The sequence below is a fragment of the Scomber scombrus genome, chromosome 19 (assembly GCF_963691925.1).
Source record: "Scomber scombrus chromosome 19, fScoSco1.1, whole genome shotgun sequence".
NCBI classification, from domain to species: domain Eukaryota; kingdom Metazoa; phylum Chordata; class Actinopteri; order Scombriformes; family Scombridae; genus Scomber; species Scomber scombrus.
In genome coordinates, this window is record NC_084988.1 from 10,093,831 (window position 1) to 10,114,550 (window position 20,720).

Below are 20,720 nucleotides of genomic sequence, written 5' to 3' on the forward strand. Positions count from 1 at the left end.
TAGTCTGAATTATTTTTAACATGCTGTACAGTACACTCTGTTTAGCCTAAGGTCTTTGAAGTCCCACAATGCAAAGGTTATAACTTATACTTTGAATCAGGTGGAAGCTGATCTGAGACTAACACAGCTTGTTGGGTTTTGATTCAGTGTCAAACACCTGTTGCTCACAGAACTGCACAGTGATGCATTAAAGGCTTAGAAAATGTTTTAAAAAAATATTCAGCCAAGCTTTTAAAGTCTTTCTATGTTTAAAACAAAAAAAAACAAAAAAAATCATGGGTGTAGTTTGAAGACAGTAAAAACAAGTTACAGGTCAACTGTAAAGTCAAATGATTTTCTGCTTGAATGCGACTTCAGTGCAACTCAAGTTTTCATGTCTGGCTCAGCGTGCGTGACGAATTTAATTCCCAACAGAGATACCCACTTATAAAAACAGATCTGCTCCCATACACACTGACTCATCACTGGAGTACAACTTGTCATCTGTTATGAATCATCTGATTAATAACTGTATTTTTTGTTTTTGTTTTCTTATAAAATCATAACTTTGTGACCTCGAACAAGGATGGATATCTTAAAAGGGTTCGGGTTAGGGATATGAAAGTGTTTTCATTAAATATGGACGACAGGCCTTTGGGTAAAAAAAAGCCACTTACTTACACATGCTCTTTGCCCCACCCCACCCCCCAACCAGGGAGCAGCTAGTTGTGCCTCAACCCATTGGAGACTCATCTCCAGCAGCTCAGCTTCAACCATTCCTCCTTGTTCTTCTTCCTTCCTTTTTCCTGGTGGTATCCATGATGTGAGCATTTGTAATATGTGTTAAAGCTATCGTATACAACAGTGTTTAATCTCTGAGATCACGTGTCAGCGATCTTAGCGTGTCTTTATGTAGAGTTCTTTATTTGATGCTTTATTAGTCCAGAATACACGAGAGCTTCTTCCACAGACAGTCATTGTGGAATAAGCTGACTTTGTTCACATTGCATTTGGTTATTTGCCATCAATCAGTCCCATATAGTAGAACTAGCTTGACCAAGGTGTTCATGCGGATCGGATGTTCAAGCGAACACTTTTGCATGAAATCTTTGATGTCAGACCGGACTGAACTACACTAAATTGGGCACACAGATGTAGTTTGGTGAAGCAAAACATGACCAAAGGACAGAGCCTAAAAGCTAGTGAGCTTTAGATGTTACACTAACTTTGGTAGCAGTGATACTTTACTTTGAGGCAGGAGATAAATACTAAAGTCTGGGGGGCTTCTTTTTTTTCAATTTTACTGCACGAACTCCATGCTTTCTGGTGTTGCAGGTCAGTTTGAACTCTGTTGGCATAAAGGTGGCTGCAGCAGGTGGGGGCAGGGTTGAGCTGTGGCTGTGAGGTGGAAAGAAACAAGGAGCGGCACCTGAACCTCATTAACCCTCTGTATTTTATTTTTTTTTAATTATCCCTCGGTCAGTGTCAGCAGTTAGAGGAGTCTATTAAGACTGGACACTATGAGCTGGGGGGACAACATCTACTTAAAACAAAAACAAAAAAAACTGTGTCTGTATTACTGCCAAAGTGTCTGTTTGTATTATATCTTACAAGTCGGTGTGGCTCCCACAAGGCAAAGAGAAGTCTGTCCCTTGACTGCACTCTGCATTGCTAAAGAGAACAAGCAGCATTATAATAACTGTAAATATTATATTATCATACCTTTCAGAATACTATGAGTTCATGTTTTATTGAAGGCTTAAGCTACTTGCAGCTAATATTAAGCCGATCCTCATTACTGTCTGTAGAAAAAACTCATAAATATCATAAATATTTGGAATGAAATTTGCAGAATATAGCTTTATCTTTATTTAAATCACCTCATTATAAAACTTTTTACAACAATGTAGCTGGAACTCATGCCAGGTAGGTATGCACCTTCCCAACAAAGAGGATGGTTTTAATTTTAACACACACTATGCACCTTGTGTTACCTCTTTAAGCTACAGAATATAGGTTTCTTTCTATCTCTTAGTTGAAATATGCTCCAAAGCTTATTCCTCTGTGACCCAGGCTCACCGATCAGCCTGACAGCAGTACAGATATTTCTGTTTTTAAGTAAAGCTTGCCCTTCCAACTAATCAGAGGAGACCAAAGTCACGGCTGCTCTTGGCTGTTCAATCAATATATGAATGATATGCGGATTGCACACCCAGAAGTGATTTCCCAAATGACTTAGTTACTGTTTTCTACCTAAAGGTCCACTCTGCCAAATTATGTACGTGTGTCTATTAGCACATCAGACCTTTCAGAGACATATTTCTATTGTGCAATAAGATCATCATGTTTATTCCATCATGTTTTGCAATGGGATGAGCTCTTCAGCTCTGCAGAAACAGAAATATAACAGATTCATTTACATTCTAAGCTCAGTTAAACATAGTATTCACACTATCTTGGGACACATCTATTACGTTTGTAATAAATATGCATGCCTTTGGATATAAAGCAATGTCAAACCTATAGTAAGCAGTTGGCCCTGTGCGTACTGTAATGTGCAAATATTGCTAGAGTTTGTTTCACTAAAATCCTGCGGCTACATATCTGAGACTCCTCTCTGAGTTTCATTCAATTCTCCTAAAGCCTGGAAGCATTTGGAATGATACATCCCAGCTCAGTGGAGGTTTCTTATTGTTTTAAACCTTGAAGATGTGCTGACACATGTAAGTCATACTAATGTGCTTTTTGATGGTAAAAGTGCTTTTTGAAATGGGACCTACTGGTGCAGCCTATTGTGTTCTTAGCTGAGGGGTTGTGAATGTAATGATAGCTTATAAATGAAGCTAAACTATGTCAATCTCACACTTTGCTATATTGTTGGATACATAATGCTTACTTGATTTATGTAGGTGGCACACAGTCAGTTTGTTGGGCAAATAGCTTAGAGGCTTAGCCTTGAAAAAATATATGAAATATGTGGTTGTGTGGTTACTCTTGCTATTAGAAAATCTGATGTTATGTAGTTGCATGTTCAATGCTGCAGACATTCAGTGAGAATTGCAGTCACTACAATTCCAGGTTTGACATTGCTTTTATTGTGCTATAACGTTATTGGGGAAATCACTGCAGCATTAAATGAAGAATAATGTTGAAGCTCACCTCTGCTACCTTTTTTCTTGAAAATATCACATCTTGCTAAGCACCATAAACAAAACCAGTAGCCTGCTATTGAGACAAACACTAATACTAATACGATTGAGATCTTTAAACAAGTGTAAAAAACGGTTGTTCTGCAAGTCACTTTGCTTCTTGCACACCTTATAACCCATAGGCACACCTAAATTCTGGCTGCACTACAGACGTGAATGCACTTCTTGCCTAGTACTCCTCTTGTACAGAGGCTCCAAGCTACCGTTGCCACCAGAAGACATCACTATGGCTGATAAACAGGCTCCCAATACCTGTTTAATTGAACTGAAGGGCTCCTTAACTTTGAAAAGAACTTTGAGAAATTGAATGCGCATGATGGATGAAGGTGAAGGGCTGGGCGGAGGCAGAACTTGCATGTTGTAGTTTCAAGTAACTTTTTAAGGTTATTAAAAGCTTCTTATTCCAAACTGTCTGACAGTATTAAATACAGTATATTCTGCATAAAGTTGGTCCAACCTTTCAAAATATTCAAATCCAAGAGTTTGAAATGAAAATGAAAATATTCTTTTATTCATTATTTTATACATATTTTCCCAAAGTGAAGCCTTGACATGTTTGGTATCTTTTGAAGTGTTTGAATCTCCACCAGAATTTAAAATTAAATTATACATTATACATTATATCAGTCTGATAATGGCACAAACATAACAGATGGGGCAGGAATTGGTACACAAATGAGCATCAGGTGTGACAAGACAGCTCACACAGCATTTGGGAAACCTCACATCATTTCGGGGGCGGAAAACGACCTGTTCTATGATGCAATACTTTGGATTTCTTCTTCACACAACTTCACAAAGCAAAGAGGAATGATTTGTTTTATTGAAATGTAGTAAACATGTAAACCTTTTCATCCTTGTGTCAAGAGCATTATACCAAATGAATCCCATCTCTCGGTGTGACATCAGCATCTACGCACATACAATATTGACGCTGCACACCCACACACTCCCGACTTCAGGACAACGACAGAGCCCACCTTCACTGTCGAGTGAAGTGACTTTCATTCATAAAACTGTGATAACATGAGCAAACATTCATTGTTGGCACTGTCGGGTGGAACAGTGAAGTCTGATAACCTCTGTACGTCGTGCAAGTCATGAAAGATGGCGAATGATAATTGGTCTCTCAGCCAAGCCATAGCAAGAATTTATGCCCAATATGATAACCTGATTTGACACTGTGACCATTTCAAAGGACGAAAGCATTGTGTAGTCTGAATCTGGCATAAGGGGTTAAATATTTGCAATTTCTTTTCCTCATGCCTTTATGCTTTTAAGTGCCCTCTATATAAAATGTATTATTACTATTACAAACTCAGTTTAAGTGCACCATCGACTGTTGGATGGCTGATGATGAGCTCGTCCATAACTTTGCCTGCATTACCAGCTCAAATTAAATAGCTAGAGGATCTCTGCCATCCAACTCCTTCATAAAATATTAGGGATTTTAATGACGGTCAGATACATCAATGTATGTCCGTGTACACACACACACACACACACACACACACACATAGATAACCGTATGTACACTTTTAATGACATTCAAGCGCCAACATTCCTTTTAATATTCATGCCTTTTACGTAACCTTTACGTAAGTATGGGACATGTGTACACGTTTCTACGTGCGTGTGCGTGCGTCATGCACGTGTGTTTGCACACATGGGCATATGTGTGTAGTTTGGGTCTTTTCTCTGTAGTTTCCCTCATTATGAGAAAGCTCTTTAATGTTTGTCTCCCAGTGGAGAGGGGAAGGGAGTGTGAAACTGTTATTGCAGAGAGAGAGAGAGTGAGAAGAGAAAAAATCTAAAGGAGGGAGTCAGACAGACACTCCTGCTCATGCGGTATGATCTCTCAGATGATGACACTCATATTTGCCTGGCTAGCATTCGTGCATGCACCTACGGCACACTCTCACACACGCACTCACAGGGCTTGTCTGTCTATGTGTGTGACCGCTGTGATGTAGTTGCCGATGACAGGAGAAGAATGATTGGGGTGTTTTACTTAAGAGGATAACATGGATCAGGGGAGAAGGAGAAGTAGAGGAGGTAGGGGAGGAGGTGAGGTATGGAGGGGTGGGGGGCATATGAGATTAAAAAAAAAGGTAGATGTGTGGATGAGGGGAAGAAAGAGGGTCCGAAGAGATACAAGAGGATGGATAAAGGAGGGATGACGGCAGGCAAAGAAAAGGCAAAGTCTGCTCCCATCAGACTCTGACTGTACATAACAGTGACTGGAGAGCCCTCAGGATTGTGTGTGTGTGTCAGAGGTTGTATTTGTGTGTTGGTGTATGTGTGTGTCTGGGCATGCTCTGTTGGCCACTGATAACCCCACAGCAGAACTGTCACAGTCACGCTTTCACTCACAGTCGCAGCAGTGTGGACACTGTGTGTGTGTGTGTGTGTGTGTGTGTGTGTGTGTGTGTGTGTGTGTGTGTGTGTGTGTGTGTGTGTGTGTGTGTGTGTGTGTGTGTGTGTGTGTCCATCTGCCTCTCCCTGTCACTGTCTGCCTGCCTCAGCATCAGTCTGTTACTATATTCCCTGATACCTCTCCAGTATCAGAGGCCATGATTTAGAATGGCTCAGTGGCCGCGCGGGGAGTCCACAGATCGGGTTAGAAACCTGGAGTATATTGCACAGCTAACAGGAGCCTCATGGCCATTACTCCTGCACAATAGCTGAGCATCCAGCTGGAGTGCCAGGAGGCGTCTTGGTGGGCTGTTGCTGGAGCAAAACAGAAAACAGAAGTTGCTAGTTGCTTCACGACTCATTCAGGGTTGCTCAAAGCGAGCCTCAAACCCACCGTAGCCATGGATTTCACCTCATAGATAATATTAATAGCACATTACTGGAAACACATAACAGTCAAAACTGTAAAAATGACAAAATTTAAAAAAGAAAAAAGCTATCTACCAACTGTCAGATATCCTCGTTAAAATAATATTTCTCCTCCACGCCTGAGGGCAGATGTGACACAGTGTGCAATTTTCATATTCGCAAACATTAACAGCAATAAATATTAGTTTTGACAGTTTTTCACTTCTTCGTGATTTGTACTCTGCCATTATGAATGATGTTTAATAATTATCGGATTGCAGTGATACAATGATATGTTATCATGGTGAGCAAGCTGTAATTAACAAAATTAGGTATTGGAGAATGTAGGGTTTTTGTTTATCTGAAGCTTGCTCTCTTGTAATACAGGTTTTTAGTGTAGTGTAGTTGATATGATGAGAAGGAGAGCATTCATTTTCCATTATTTCCATTGTGGACTGCATATTCATTTTAAATTTAATAATTATTCAACTAGGAATTCATTCTTTTACAAAGTAGACTGAAATTACAACGTGAAGAAATCAACACACAGTCACATAAAAAAATTTATTTGATGTAAAGAAAAGGTAATGAACATCAATTTATTAATTTTATATGAGAATAATCACCATGGAATAATATCCTATAGTTAAGATCCTGATAAGGACTTTTAACCAGACCACCCAGTCCTACTTACTAATGTTTCGAAAGTGATGCAGTCTTTAGACCTTTAGATGTTTTAGATTGATTGAAGCAAACTGAGAGGTTTAAGCAGACTGATGATTCACCTGACTAACACTGAAATCTCATGTGGAGGTAACGACAATAAATGTTGCAAAGCTTCACAGCTTTGGCAGTCAGTCTCCTCTGCCGAGCTGAGTAAACCAACTGTGTGACATTAAGTCATTGCTGGATGTATTGTATCAGCTTGTAGAATTGATCGTCTTCATTTAAGCGTCGTATCGATTAAACATGTTATCAGCTGCACTCATTTTTCAATCTGGTTTTTCGTGTAGTAAGTGCACTTTACACTATTGCGACATACAGAGCAACATTTCTCTAGCAGTGGCAGTGTTTGTTTGTATCTTGCTCTGTTGGTCAGTCTGTCCTCTATGTTGACTGAAATATCTCAACATCTACATGATGGATTGGCACAAAAAGTTGTGAAGACATTTGGTTACCAGATAATAAATCCCTCTGACTTCCTATGATTTTCCTTTGAGCGCCACTTTGGCGTTCATGTTTGTGGTTTTGTGTGAAATCTCTCAAGAACTATTGGGTGCAACAAGTCCTCCAATTTAAATAACTAATAGGTTGTCTTTCCATGCACTCCAAAAATAGACATAGGAACATTTTCTGATTTATTACCCCGTATCGGCAGTAATCGGCATGATGACATTGTTTGCTAATGTTTTCCAAAACCGTTACGAATCACTGTTAAAAAATAATGATGTGACAACACTGTGGTTAAGGTCTGGATCGGTTTAGGCACAAAAACAACTTGGTCATGTTTAGGGAAAGATCAGGGTTTGGATTAAAATAAGCACTTTGTTATAGTTAGGATCTGTCGCTTAATTGAGATGGTTAACATGGTAAACAGTACCTGCAAAATAACAGCGTATAGCATTGCCATTACGAGCATGTTGTGTTAGCATTTAGCATGACTGTATATTTTTGTTTTTATTGTATGATATACTGTTGGGAAAAAAATGAAAAGAAGCGTGACCTTAGAGTCAAGTCACATTTGCATAAAACAACACAACACATTTCAGCATAATGTGATGGGTTTGCCAATGGTTTGTGGCCCCCATCACATTTAATTATTTCATGTTTTGCTCTGCACTGCAGCAAGATATATCTGTCCTCATGTCATGTCGCTGGCTGTATGGCTGAAGATGCCTCCTGCAGTGTCTGTTTAAAATTCATTGTTTTCTTTCAATTGAAAAAGAATACAGATATAATTAGAAATCCAATAGATCTAATTTGTCATCAAGTGCCTTTGTTTATAAATGAAGTAAAGACATCTCCTGAAACTAATGATGTAGATCATTTCACACAATATAAAATAAAATGTGTGGTAGTTAGTAGATTTTATATGAACTTATATCTTTAACATCTTCTCTTTCTAGACATGATGCTCATGTTTTTTTTTTAAACAACCAAAAAACAAGGTATTCAACTCACAAATGACACTTAAGATTGAGCTCAACATTTTCGGAGCTACCTACGAATGCCATCTTTGAATAACATTGAAATAAATGAGAAAAGCTTGTGAGTCATTCAGCACAAAGTCAGACTTCAGTTTCCGTAGCAAACATAATAAGAATAACAGTTTTTTGTGGTTTTTTTGCATTGTGAAACAGTCTTTTCTTATTTTAAGTACTTGCCCATCAACCAAATTTGTCAATATAAAGACAGCATAATGAGGTATTTTGTCAGTTCAGAGAATGCATTTTTTTTAATGCACTGTCATGTTTATAATAAAAATGTAATGACAGTTTTGGCAACACACAAAAGGAAACAGGGCTGAAGAATCCGAACTGCTTGGTGACATTGACGTTTTGTTTCAATTCTCTGTTTTCTATCATCTTTCTGATTAGTTGGTGATTAATGGGTTTTTACTTTACTCTTGCATGTCTAAATTAATTTCAGGGTGCTGAAGAAACTCTCCACACTTTGGAGCCCAGATCTTCAGATACTTTGACTAGATTTAGATGTTCATGAAAGCTATTTAAATGTTCCGGTTTATTATACTCCAGATTAAGAACCAACCGTAATAACAAAGCTGTATATAGGAACTTCTAATGAGCCTCTAATAAGTCTCTATTTTTGTGAGCTGAATGTTGTTGTGTTTTTTTAATGAATCCGTAGCTCATGGAAAATGTTTGTCGGATTTCTTTTGGTCTTCTCAGTACCAATATTATCTCACCCTGTAGTTTGAGTGTTTTGCTGACAGTCCTCATTGTGTTTCCTGCTTTGACGAGATTAGTGACACCATTTTTCTTGTGTATTATAAATAATTCTCATCTCCAGAGTCGCTGTGCTCTTCTCTGTTCACGGGCCAGTTGACAAAGCATCCTAATGTTTGCAACAGTTCACTGATTACCAAACAGCCTGACAGCCCGGTGGTGTCAGCACAGCCGGACGAGCCCATTGTGCTGCTCTGCCTCTGGTTAGAGCACTGCAGGTCTGATTGTTGGGGAAGTGCAAGACATTTTTCAGCCTTGATGGCTGCCAACTTACAAATAGCTCCCGGTAGTCAAAAACTGATGGAAGGTCAATTTGGTGGATCAAAAAGGCTCAATAAGAGCGGGACTTGTGCCCCTATAAAATTGTGAGTTTGAATCGGTTTCCTGACCCTTGCTGCATGTTATTCTCTTTCCTCCTCTACCTTTACTGCCTCACCTCACAACTAATCTGCCTCTGTCTACTGCACACCATCTACAATGATAAATAAATGCTATAATCTTTTTCATTAAAAGTTAAAAGTCAAGCTGGTTTGAATTAAAAAATATATTGTTTTCACCTAAAGAACCACCTCTCAAGGCTTCTTCTTCTCCTTGTTTTTTTCTATCGAGTTTTTCCAATGTTTGCAGCTCTAAAAATATACTTTTGTCCATTTGTCTATTTTAAGTGATGTGTTTAGAGGGTGCATTTCGGCAAGCGTAGGAGGCAAAGGGTCAGAAGTCAAAACAGTGAATGTTTTTAGAAGTTCCATTTTTACCTCAGCTGCAGAATTCGTAATTTTTTTCCCCTTTTCTGCTTCATCCCTTTTGCATGAGACCTGGGAGATATACTGAATCAATATTGTATTGATAGCAGGACACAAGAACAGATATCAGGTATGATTTTTGGTTATATAAGAACATGTAATAATATATGTATAATTTACAATTCTATGTGCTTATTACACTATTGTAAGTATTTCTGTTTAGTCATGATAACACTTTTTAATACCAGTTGTAAATGCAAAGTAACGATAAATCGACTGGATTTATATAACACCTTTCTAGTCTATTGACCATTCAAAGCGCTTAACAACACATGCCAACATTCATCTATTCACACACACATTCATACACTGATGGCAGAGGCAGCCATGCAAGGTGCCAACCTGCTCATCAGCAGCGATATAGTGCTTTTATAGTGTTTCTAATGCTCACTCACACATTCACATGTACCAATTGCGCAACCATCAGGAACAATTGGGGGTTCAGTGTCTTGCCCAAGGACACTTTGTCATGCAGATTGTAGGAGCAAACCACCAACCTTCTGATCAGTGGACGGCCTGCTCGACCCCCTGAGCCACAGCCTCCCCATAATCATATAAAGGCTCCTAATCAGATGCCAAACATATCCAGTTACAGAGTGCATGTTAGTATCAGGTGTAAATGAGATCTAGTCCCTTGAAAACACAACACTTACCATACAGCAACTCATTAGAATAGTTTATTATGCTATCCTTGTCTGGTTCCCATATGTATCAACTCTATTTCCCACAAGCTTTCTTGTTAAAAGTTTCCAAATCAGACAGAAGACACACATACAACTGTTTGCACAAGCTGAGTAGTGCTACACAGGATGAGTGAATTGGTGGAGTTCCCCTTTAAATGAAAAAATAAATAAATAAAGAAGCTGAATTGAAACAATAGGTAGCGCTTTATTTAACCCCCCACAAGTTGTATGATTACAGCTGTGTTATATTATATTGTCAATCATTCATTACTTGTTATACACCAGTGATGGATGCGTCACAGGAGATGTTACATGGTTGTTAACACTCTAATATCTCCTCCAGGCATGTTTTAAGATGTATAAAATGCTCTGCTTTGAATAATAATTAGTCTCTAACATGTTTTATACACAGAAAAAGTTCAATTATCTCATCAAAATCCTAAAAATGGAATGAATGTCTCAATGATCAGCGTATCTGCACTGGATGCTTCAAGTTTCCACATCACACTTTTATGGAAATCACATACTAGACCATGATTGGCTTCGGACTAGTTGTGTCCCAAGTCACGCTCGTAGGTACACAACCTAAACTCTACTAAATGAGCACAGAGTAACTTTCCTCCTTTAGGAGAGGAATCTGAAAACAACCTTCTATATCAATCTGCAGAGTGAAGCTCAAACACTGAAGTGAAGTAACAATAAGCAGAACACATTTTTGAGTGACTGAAGACTTTAAAATGTCCTTTTATCTGCGTATAACCACATTATGGTGTATTATATACCATTGATTAATTGTTTATATACTTATGCTGATAAATTCCATATATATATATAAAAGCAGAAAATTCAGCCCTGTTGATGTATTTTAGAAAGCCCAAGAAAGTATATGTTGTTAACTTCTGCCTGTCTCTAGTTGTTAGAGGTCTGATCAGGTCAGACATCATGAAGTACTTTTCCTGTCTTATTTTAATGCACTCCCTACAGTGTATTACCTTTTTCCTCTGTTCTAGCTGTACTGCACAAACTGCTGCGTCTAAATAAAACACCCTGGAAACTGCCAACCTGTCAAGCAGACTGCAAGGTGGTGTTTAGCTGGACAAGGACTTCCACCCACCTTATGTTATTTCCTGTTGAAACTTTATTACTGCACTGTCATGGCAGGTCAGGACGGGGATGTCCACTCCACATGCTAACAACTGAAGTGCTGGGCTCAGTGCCAGCAAATGAATGTCAACTGACAGTGGAGCGAGCATTCAAGGATAAGGATCTCTTTCCATGGTCACCTTTAATGGTCAAATTCATATGGGAACAGTGAAGTCCTCCTTACCCTCAGCAGACTGCTGAGGCCATGCTCTTATCTATGGCTGCAGATTTGGCCCGAGGTGCTGTGAGTCAACGTCTGGGATGTTGTCTTCTCTAGTGGTTCGGCTCATGGTTTGTGTGGGCTGGTTATCTGATGACACCTTATAATCCTTTACACAAGTATCCCTATAGTGTCTTGTACAACTCTTAACTTTGAGGCTTTACAGTGGATTACACTAAGAAATAGGAAAGTAACCTTTCGGCTCTTAATCTCTTCAGCATGAACTGGCACACTTTGCTTTTTGAGGACGCGCTTTTCCAAAACACTACATATCCATTTAGGAAAGCTCTTTGTGAGAAATATATTAGTTAATAACTCAAAAAACCTCATTCTCTTAAAACATTTTTACATTTGCTTAAACATTTTGTTTAAGCAAAGGCGCTTGAGTGTGACCTTTAATTTTGATGATAATAGAATTTGCCCCTGTGCCAGCAATTATTATGGGAGAGTAGGTGCCAATTGTTTCCATTTGCACATTTTAAGCACACACATCTCCACGGGATGTCATGAACAGCCATCTAACAGTATTAGCCCCATTCAATTGCTTTTACTTTGAAGTAGTAATAATTATACCTGTGCACCTGAGATATACAAAAAACATAAGTCAGGAAATAGCATTTAATCTGTCAGGATGTGATCATTTCTCACAAAGAGCCTTGTTTTTAGTTCTGTTTTTGTTGCAACGATCTATATTGAGTACATGGAAGAAAAAAGCCTGAACGCTGGTGGTTACAGCCGATTCCCAAGGCTGCCAGTGTTGTAGGTTGACTGCTTCTGAGTTCCTTTGGAGGTGTGTGTGTTTAAAAAAGCACTGAACACATTCTGCTGCTGTGAAAAATCGCTTCAAAGGGGAATTTCAGCAGTGTTGACTACGATAAGATACGTATTAAAGAAAACACTTTCTTTCTGTGATGGATCTTGGTAGAGGTGTATCCAAAGAAGACAAAAGAGGCAATATGTATGAAAATGAGCAGAGCAATGTTCCAAAGGCTTCAATACCAACATAAAGTATGTTGTAAAATACTAACCCCTGAAAATTATTGCTCTGGGACACATCACTTGTCATGGCCCTCAGCAAGACACTTGGAATTAAAGACTTCCTGCAGCAGAAGGAACAACACAAATGCACACAGAGGGTGCAGTCACATACATGAAACACATGCATAGTAATAAACATGACCAAATACATAGAAGCACATGAGTAAAAGGGAAATAGTTGAAACTGTGTGTTAGCATGTCCAGCTAACTGGCTTACTACCTTCAATTGTAAGCTAGTTATTTCCAAAGGTAAAGGTAACGTCAGAAAAATATCTGTTCAGGACTGCAACATTCGCCTTGTGGGAGTTTAGTGTAACATTTGCCATACTCAATATTATTTTTTTCTTGTAAAAGTTAAGTATACTGTAAAATATTATTTTTTGTTTTTTTTTAGATATATGACAATGTAAAGGGGGGTTGTAACATCATAATTGACAGCTGTAACAGCCACTCTCAAACCTCTATCAGACAGTGGGACAGCTGAGGGGTCGTGTCCCGCGGGCTGTCATCCTGCTGCCTGACTCGACTGTGCTGGCTCCGGCTCCAGACGACCTCAAACAAACAAGATGACCTCAAACAGTCAATGAGTCCGACTCAGTGTGAGTCCAGGAGCTGAGGAGAGCAGCAGGTGAGCCAACTGTCAATCACATGCCAATCAACACACACATGGCAGACATCAAAGCTACAAGACACCTTCAAATCTAATTAATGGAGCAATAATTTCCAAAATGACCAACAGCATACTTATGAGAGGGCCATAATTTAGTAAATGACACCATATCAAATCAAAGCACATTTATAAACAACCAGAGCTGACCAAAGTGCTGTACAATAAAATAAGTAACATAAAATAACATGGTGAGAGCATAAAACAATAGAGATAACATAACAATACCATACCACATTCAAAGGCCTGACAAAACAGGTGGGCCTTAAGTTTAGCCCTTATTGAGGGATAGCCGGTAGCAGCTAGTCTGAGGAATGGAAAGGGGCCAGAGGAGCTCAGAGATGTGCTAAGGCAACATGCTGTGTGAAGCTTTAAAAACAAATAATATAACCTTAAAGTCAGTCCTATATTTGACCAGTAGCCAATGCAGGGACCAAATCAGATGTGATGCTGTCTCTCTTTCTAGTACCAGTTAGTAGTCTAGCAGCAGGATTCTGTACCAGCTGCAAGTGAGACAAGGATGACTGGCTAATACCCAAACAAAGAGTATTGCAGTAATCCAGCCAAGAGGAGATTAAGGCATTTGTGACAACCTTTAGGTCATTAAGTGAGAGAAGCAGTTTGTGTTTGGTGATATTTCTTGGCTGGAAAAACCAACCTTTCACAACAGGATTAATTTGTCAAATTTTAAAGCTGGATCAAAGATGACACCAAGATTTCTGCCATAGCCATGAAGGTTAGGCACATGGGGCTCTAAGTGGTTAACTACATCCCAGATGGAGGTGAGAGGACCAAATAAGACCACTTCTGTCTTACTATCATTTAATGGCAGACAGTTTTATGCCATCCAGTGTTTCACATCCTGGAAGCAGTCAAGGAGGGACCTAACTGTCTGGTTATTGGTATCACCAGATTCTAATGGGACATATAACTGAGTGTCATCTATGTAGCAATGGTAGGAGATGGGTTTTTTTTAAAAGATAGAGCCTATATGGAGCATCTAAGCAAATAATATGGGCCCTAAAATGGAGCCTTGTGGAACTCCACAGCTGATGGGAACAGACAAGGAAGAAGGTTTCCAGAAAAAATATCTATCTGTTAGGTAGGAGGTGAACCACTGGAAGGCATTACCCTGGATACCGACCTGGTGATGATTCAGAATAGTATGGTCAGCTAGATCAAAAGTGGAGCTAAGGTCAATTAGAATGAGTATGGGAAATTTACAAGAGTCAAGACACCATTAAATCATTGGAGACTTTGAGTAGAGCTGAAATAGGCCGGAAATTGTTTAAAACAGTTGCATCAAGGTTAAACTTTTTAGTAGGATGTTCTACCATATGTTTAAAGCAAGAGGGAACAGAATCAATAGCTAGACTACTGTTTAGGATGAATGAAATTGTAGGACCTACAGTGTCAAACACTTCCTGTGGGAACAATGTCCAGGGGACAAGTAGTCAGCTTGGTGTGAGACACTATGTCTTTAACATGAACAAGGAACACAGGCTCAAACTCACTTAGGACAGCAGAGCAAGGAGGCATGATGGCATGGTCGTTGGTAGGAGGTGAAAAAAAGTTTAGATATTCATCACAAGTGACTGTGTTTGGCACATAGCAGGCAGTAGTAGCAGCAGGGTTTAGGACTATATTAATTGTGTCAAATACTACTTTGGGAGAATGGGAATTTCTGGAAATAATGTCAGCAAAATATTTTGTCCTTGCAGCTTTAGCGGATTTCCGATAATTAACAAGACAGCTTCTCATCATGTCAGATGAGACCTGAAACCTGTCTTTTTTCCATTTTCTCTCTGCTTTTCTACATAATTGCCTAAGAGTGCGGGTGTCATTGTTGAGCCAGGGTTAAGTTTTAGTTTTCTGTTTTCTAATTTCAAGTGGGGCAACAGTCTGACATATTTGCACAAGCTGAGTTAAACCAAGTGATTAACTCCTCTGTGCACAGGCAGAAAGAATGGGCCTTTTGCAGAATAGGGAAGAAGTTATATAAGCATCAGAATATTTGCTAGCAGTAGAAGGGTTTATTGTGCAGGAGTAAGAAGCAGGTAATTGAGGTTTGGTAAAAGGAGGGAACAGGGTGGAAAACCTGACCCGCAGATGATCTGAGATCCCCATCTGCTCCACAGCCAGAGAGGGAATTGTCAGACCATGTGTAAAAACTAAATGTAATGTGTGGCCACGGTTATGGGTAGGGCCAGAAACAAGCTGCGCAAAGTTGAAAGAGTTCAGTGGCTCTGACGTTTGGTTGGAAAAATTAAAATCACAAGAGATTAAAATCTTGTCATGATTCACAATAGCTGAAGATAAAAACTGAGAACACAGTGAGGAAAATGTCATCCAGCCTAGTGGGGCGATACACAGTTACACAGAGGACTGGACATGAGCCACTGGTTTTAAACGTGATGACTTCAAAGCTAGAATAATCATTAGTATCAATGGGAGTGCACTTATTGCAGTTTCTGAAAATGACAGCTAAGCCTCCCCCATGGCCACTGGAACAAAGGGAGCTGTAAAAATTGTAGTCAGGGACACATACTTCTAAGATCTGACTGTGTTCACCGGGTTTCAGCCAGGTTTCTGTCAAAAATAGGAAACCTAGGAGGGTGGATGAGATAAAACTTATTAATAGAATATAGATAATAATAAGACTTCTTCTTCGAGAGAGAGAGAGAGAGAGAGAGAGAGAGAGAGAGAGAGAGAGAGAGAGAGAGAGAGAGAGAGAGAGAGAGAGAGAGAGAGAGAGAGAGAGAGAGAGAGAGAGATCTCACACTTATGGTAGATGAGAGAGATTAATTATTATTAATTATTATGAAATCTGAGAGGGACAGCTGTCATTTCAGCTGACAAAATTCACAGTTGTTGCTAAAAAGAGAAGCCTGCTTTTGTTTACTTCTGTATGAAATCAGAGACCAGCTGTTTCAAAAATTACTTGAAGTAAATCTGCCACCATTATCATTGTAAACTATGTCCTATATGAAAACAAAAAGCTTGATAGGCGTAGCAACAGTATCTAAGGGGGGACAGAGCTTTGCGAATGGTCTGAAAAACCACCAGAAGCTCTTTTTTCATGCATCATGCCTTTCTGTCTCCAAACACTTCTGTCTGTCCCATTTCCCATCTCTCTCTCTCTCTCTCTCTCTCTCTCTCTCTCTCTCTCTCTCTCTCTCTCTCTCTCTCTCTCTCTCTCTCTCTCTCTCTCTCTCTCTCTCTCTCTCTCTCTCTCTCTCTCTCCCTCTTTCTAGCTCCCTTCGCTTTATGCCAACCAGGATGCTGACAATAGCTTCAATAAAGATGAATTGAAATTGGCTGTGGCTGGATTCGGCTTCCCAAGACACACAATGGAAGGAGCTACTGCCGTAATTATTACTGTGGATTCCAGCACACTGTTCAGCAAACTCATTTTCCCTGTGTTCTTCCTCCGCTCCTACCTTCCCCTCTTTCTCTCTGCCCATCTGTCGTTTTCCACACAAGTTTTTCTTTTTCTCAGGTGATATTTCTCCCTTCCTATCCCCCTCTTCTTGTTCAACTCAGTACAGTCCATTATTGTTGTTTGCTAAAGTAGAACTATAATTTCACATCTGAGGAGCCAGATCAGGTCTTGAGTAGTGATTAATAATCTGACGGTGAATAATGATTTCATCCTCCATATTCAGCTGTAGGTAATTATTCGCTGTGTAATCGTGGAATAGATTTGCTCATGAAAAACAGACTTATTCAAATGTGAGATAGAAACGGAGCGCCTTGAGTGTGTCGAGGCATCCACAAAGCTAAATTTACATGGGTGGGTTCCAAATATAGGCCCAAGAATAAGATTAGAATGTTAACGCGGGCGTCACTTCAAGGCTCTCCGGCCCCCAAGTCTCACCCAGTCTTGTTTTAGCTGCTGAAGTGAGGCGCACTGCCTATCCTGCTCATCACAACTGTGATGAATGTGTCAAAAGAAGTGATGCGAGGCATTTCATTCTCTTTGTCCTTGTATCTCTTCTTGTCTATAATGATAATGGATTGCATTTATTTTCTCAATGGAAGTCGGGGGATCAAGAGGTGGCGGGCGAAGCAACAGACAGAGCAAGAGGAGATTGAAAGGAGGGCTGCAGATATAAGCTGTCATATTTTCATGGTGCTGCTTTGTTTGGGGGTGGAGGGGTGGCTATGGTGGGTCTATGTACCAGGAGGTGTAAAACACTGTAACTCACTTACAAGGACACTCAAAAAGGAAATACTTTTCTCTTGCACGTGGACTCAAAGGGTTAAGATGAAAAGCCTGTAACAACACATAATTCACTCTTTGCATACTTAACTGAGGTGTCTTAATTTACATTTGTGGTGTATGTGTATGTGTGTGTGTGTGTGTGTGCGAGTGCGTGTGCGTGAGTCTGTATTTGCACAGCTTTGGTTATTTTGGATCTTGCCGAGGATGCTAACACACACATTATACAGATGATCAAAACAAAGGTCACAAAGTAGTTAATCCTACTTTTCATACAGCAGCAGTGTGTTAAGTGGATGTGCTTTGTAGTGTGTGTGTGTGTGTGTGTGTGTGTGTGTGTGTGTGTGTGTGTGTGTGTGTGTGTGTGTGTGTGTGTGTGTGTGTGTTGGTTTGTGTGTGTGTTTGTTAACATGGAGGTGGGTGTGTTTGCTCAGTTTCATTATTTTGGGTGTTGTCAACGAGAAAATCATTTTTACTGTAGGTACAAGTTCTCTATCTCGTTGCCTGGCAACCAAAAGCCTTGAGTTGGTTCACAAAAGGCATGTGCGTGCACGTACATCCAGATGTACACATGCACACATGTGCTGGCAAAGCCACAGAAATACACACACACACACACACACACACACACACACACACACACACACACAAATGCATATGAACACACACCTGTGTTACTGTGGTAAACATCCAGCTCTTGCTCCAGATAAACAAGAGCTATCATCCCCGTCACAGTGTCCACTCTGGGGTTTGTTCTCACAGATCACATGCCAGATCACAAACAGTGTGTGTGTGTGTGTGTGTGTGTGTGTGTGTGTGTGTGTGTGTGTGTGTGTGTGTGTGTGTGTGTGTGTGTGTGTGTGTGTGTGTGTGTCGGTGTGTGTGTGTGTGTGCATCATTGTTTAGACTGTTTAGATAGTTCTGCTTGCCAGGGGATCAAGAATCCCCTCATGTACACACACACACACACACACACACACACACACACACACACACACACACACACACACTAATACAGACACACATGTATGCATGTTCCAAATATACATGCTCCACATATGCATGCAGAAACACACACAGACACACATACATAAATGACATAAATGACATAAATGACGGGAAGATTCTCATCCCCATTCAGGCGTGGGAGACAGACATCAGGTAGAATTTCTTTCCTCCATATTTTCTCACAATGACAGGTGAGGGTAATGGGCCATTAGATTAAGACCAAACAGAGGAGGTGGTTTTGAATGTAACATAATGCTTTGTTGATAGAAACCAGACGCTGCTCTCCTCCTGAGTTAGACTTTTCTGCAGTGTATGCCCGTACACGCTTCGCTCAAAATAAGGCCAATGATGATAGAATGAGGCAATCTCTGCTCTTTATGGTGTGTGTGTGTGTCAGAAAAGAAAGAAAGGCACAAACATGGGGAAAGGAATAGGGATTGAGAGTATGTGTGTGGGGGTGTGTGAGAGAGTGTGTGTGTGCTCATTAAAACAGAGAGAGACAGAGAGCGAAAAAAAAAAAAAGCTAGGGAGAGAGAATCCTCTGTGCCCGTCAGCGAGGATTTACTGATGAGGAAGTAGAGGGTCTCTCATCTCTCCTTGAGACATCCCCTCCTCAGCCTCCTTCTCTTCCTTACTGCCTTTTGTTAATTGCCATAGTTCAATACTGTAAATTCCCTTTGTCAGCACATACCCTGTGAATACGAAGAGAGTTAAAATTCTGACCAATTTCAAAGAGAAATTTTGTTCTATGTTCCAGCTGTAGATGGGAATGCCACAACTGCAGTAGACCACCTTCAGCTGCAACTCATTTCAAGCTGAAGCAGATGGTTAGACCGCGGTGGTGCCACAGCAACAGGTCAGATTGTAAAACTACAAAGCTATGTGTTAATTACTTTTAACAGCGTGGTGCCAAAGATGAACAACACCTGACTGGGAATAAGTGAAAAGTATTTTTAAAAACACCCAGGATTTAACTGAATGCCATTATGAAAACACAAATAATATATTTTAAAAATGTCTGCCTTAGAATTACTCTTGGATAAATTATGACATATTTCACAGTAATTTTTAAAGCATAGAGGTTAAGGCTTCGAACACAACAATGACATTCTGTGTCATCTACAAATTAGAGACATATTGCCACTGTTACAAGCAGGGACACCACTTGAAATGTTGGGCCCTGTGACAACAATTCAACAGCAGCTCTGACACATTATCTATAATCCTTGACATGTTCCATGGGCCCGTCCATCTCTGGATGAAAACCCTTTATCTCCACAATGTCAACTTTTTCACAGACTAAGAAAAACTATTTTACTTTTGGCTGAGTGACAATGCATTTTTAACATTACCCAGTGGGTTTCGGCAAAGGATTCATGAGCCAAAGACACAATAAAATATATATAACATATGAGTTACTGAAATGTAACTTTCCATATAAGAAATATATGAACACACATATATGACATTTTATATTACACATTGTACCTGAGTGGACATTGAAATAACACATCTCCAGTGATGGCTGACAGCTCCTAATTAATTTAAGATGAAGGAATGAGCTGAGGGTCAACTGTGTTTGCTGCTTAGAGTCTCCAGCAGATCAAGATGACTGAGTGTAAGCGAGCTAGTCAGGGCTGAGTCAAAGCGTCCACATCAGGAGAGAAGCAGAGAATGGTGTCTTTTCCACGAGGTGGGGCTTCGGCTTTAGGTAGCTCTGTGTATTTTGGCAATAAACATGTGCAATTCAGCCAGCAGCTTATGGCTAGCAGCTAGGCTAGCACTTTCTAAAAGTTGGTGGCAATGCAACGACTTTAAATGTACAATTATCACCACAATACCATGATGATCAATGTACATTTTGACTGCCTTCAGGAAGAAAATGTTGTATAAAAAGGAATCAGCAATTGGGTGGAAAGTCACCCAATCTGGCACGATTCTTGGGCATAAAATTTTCTG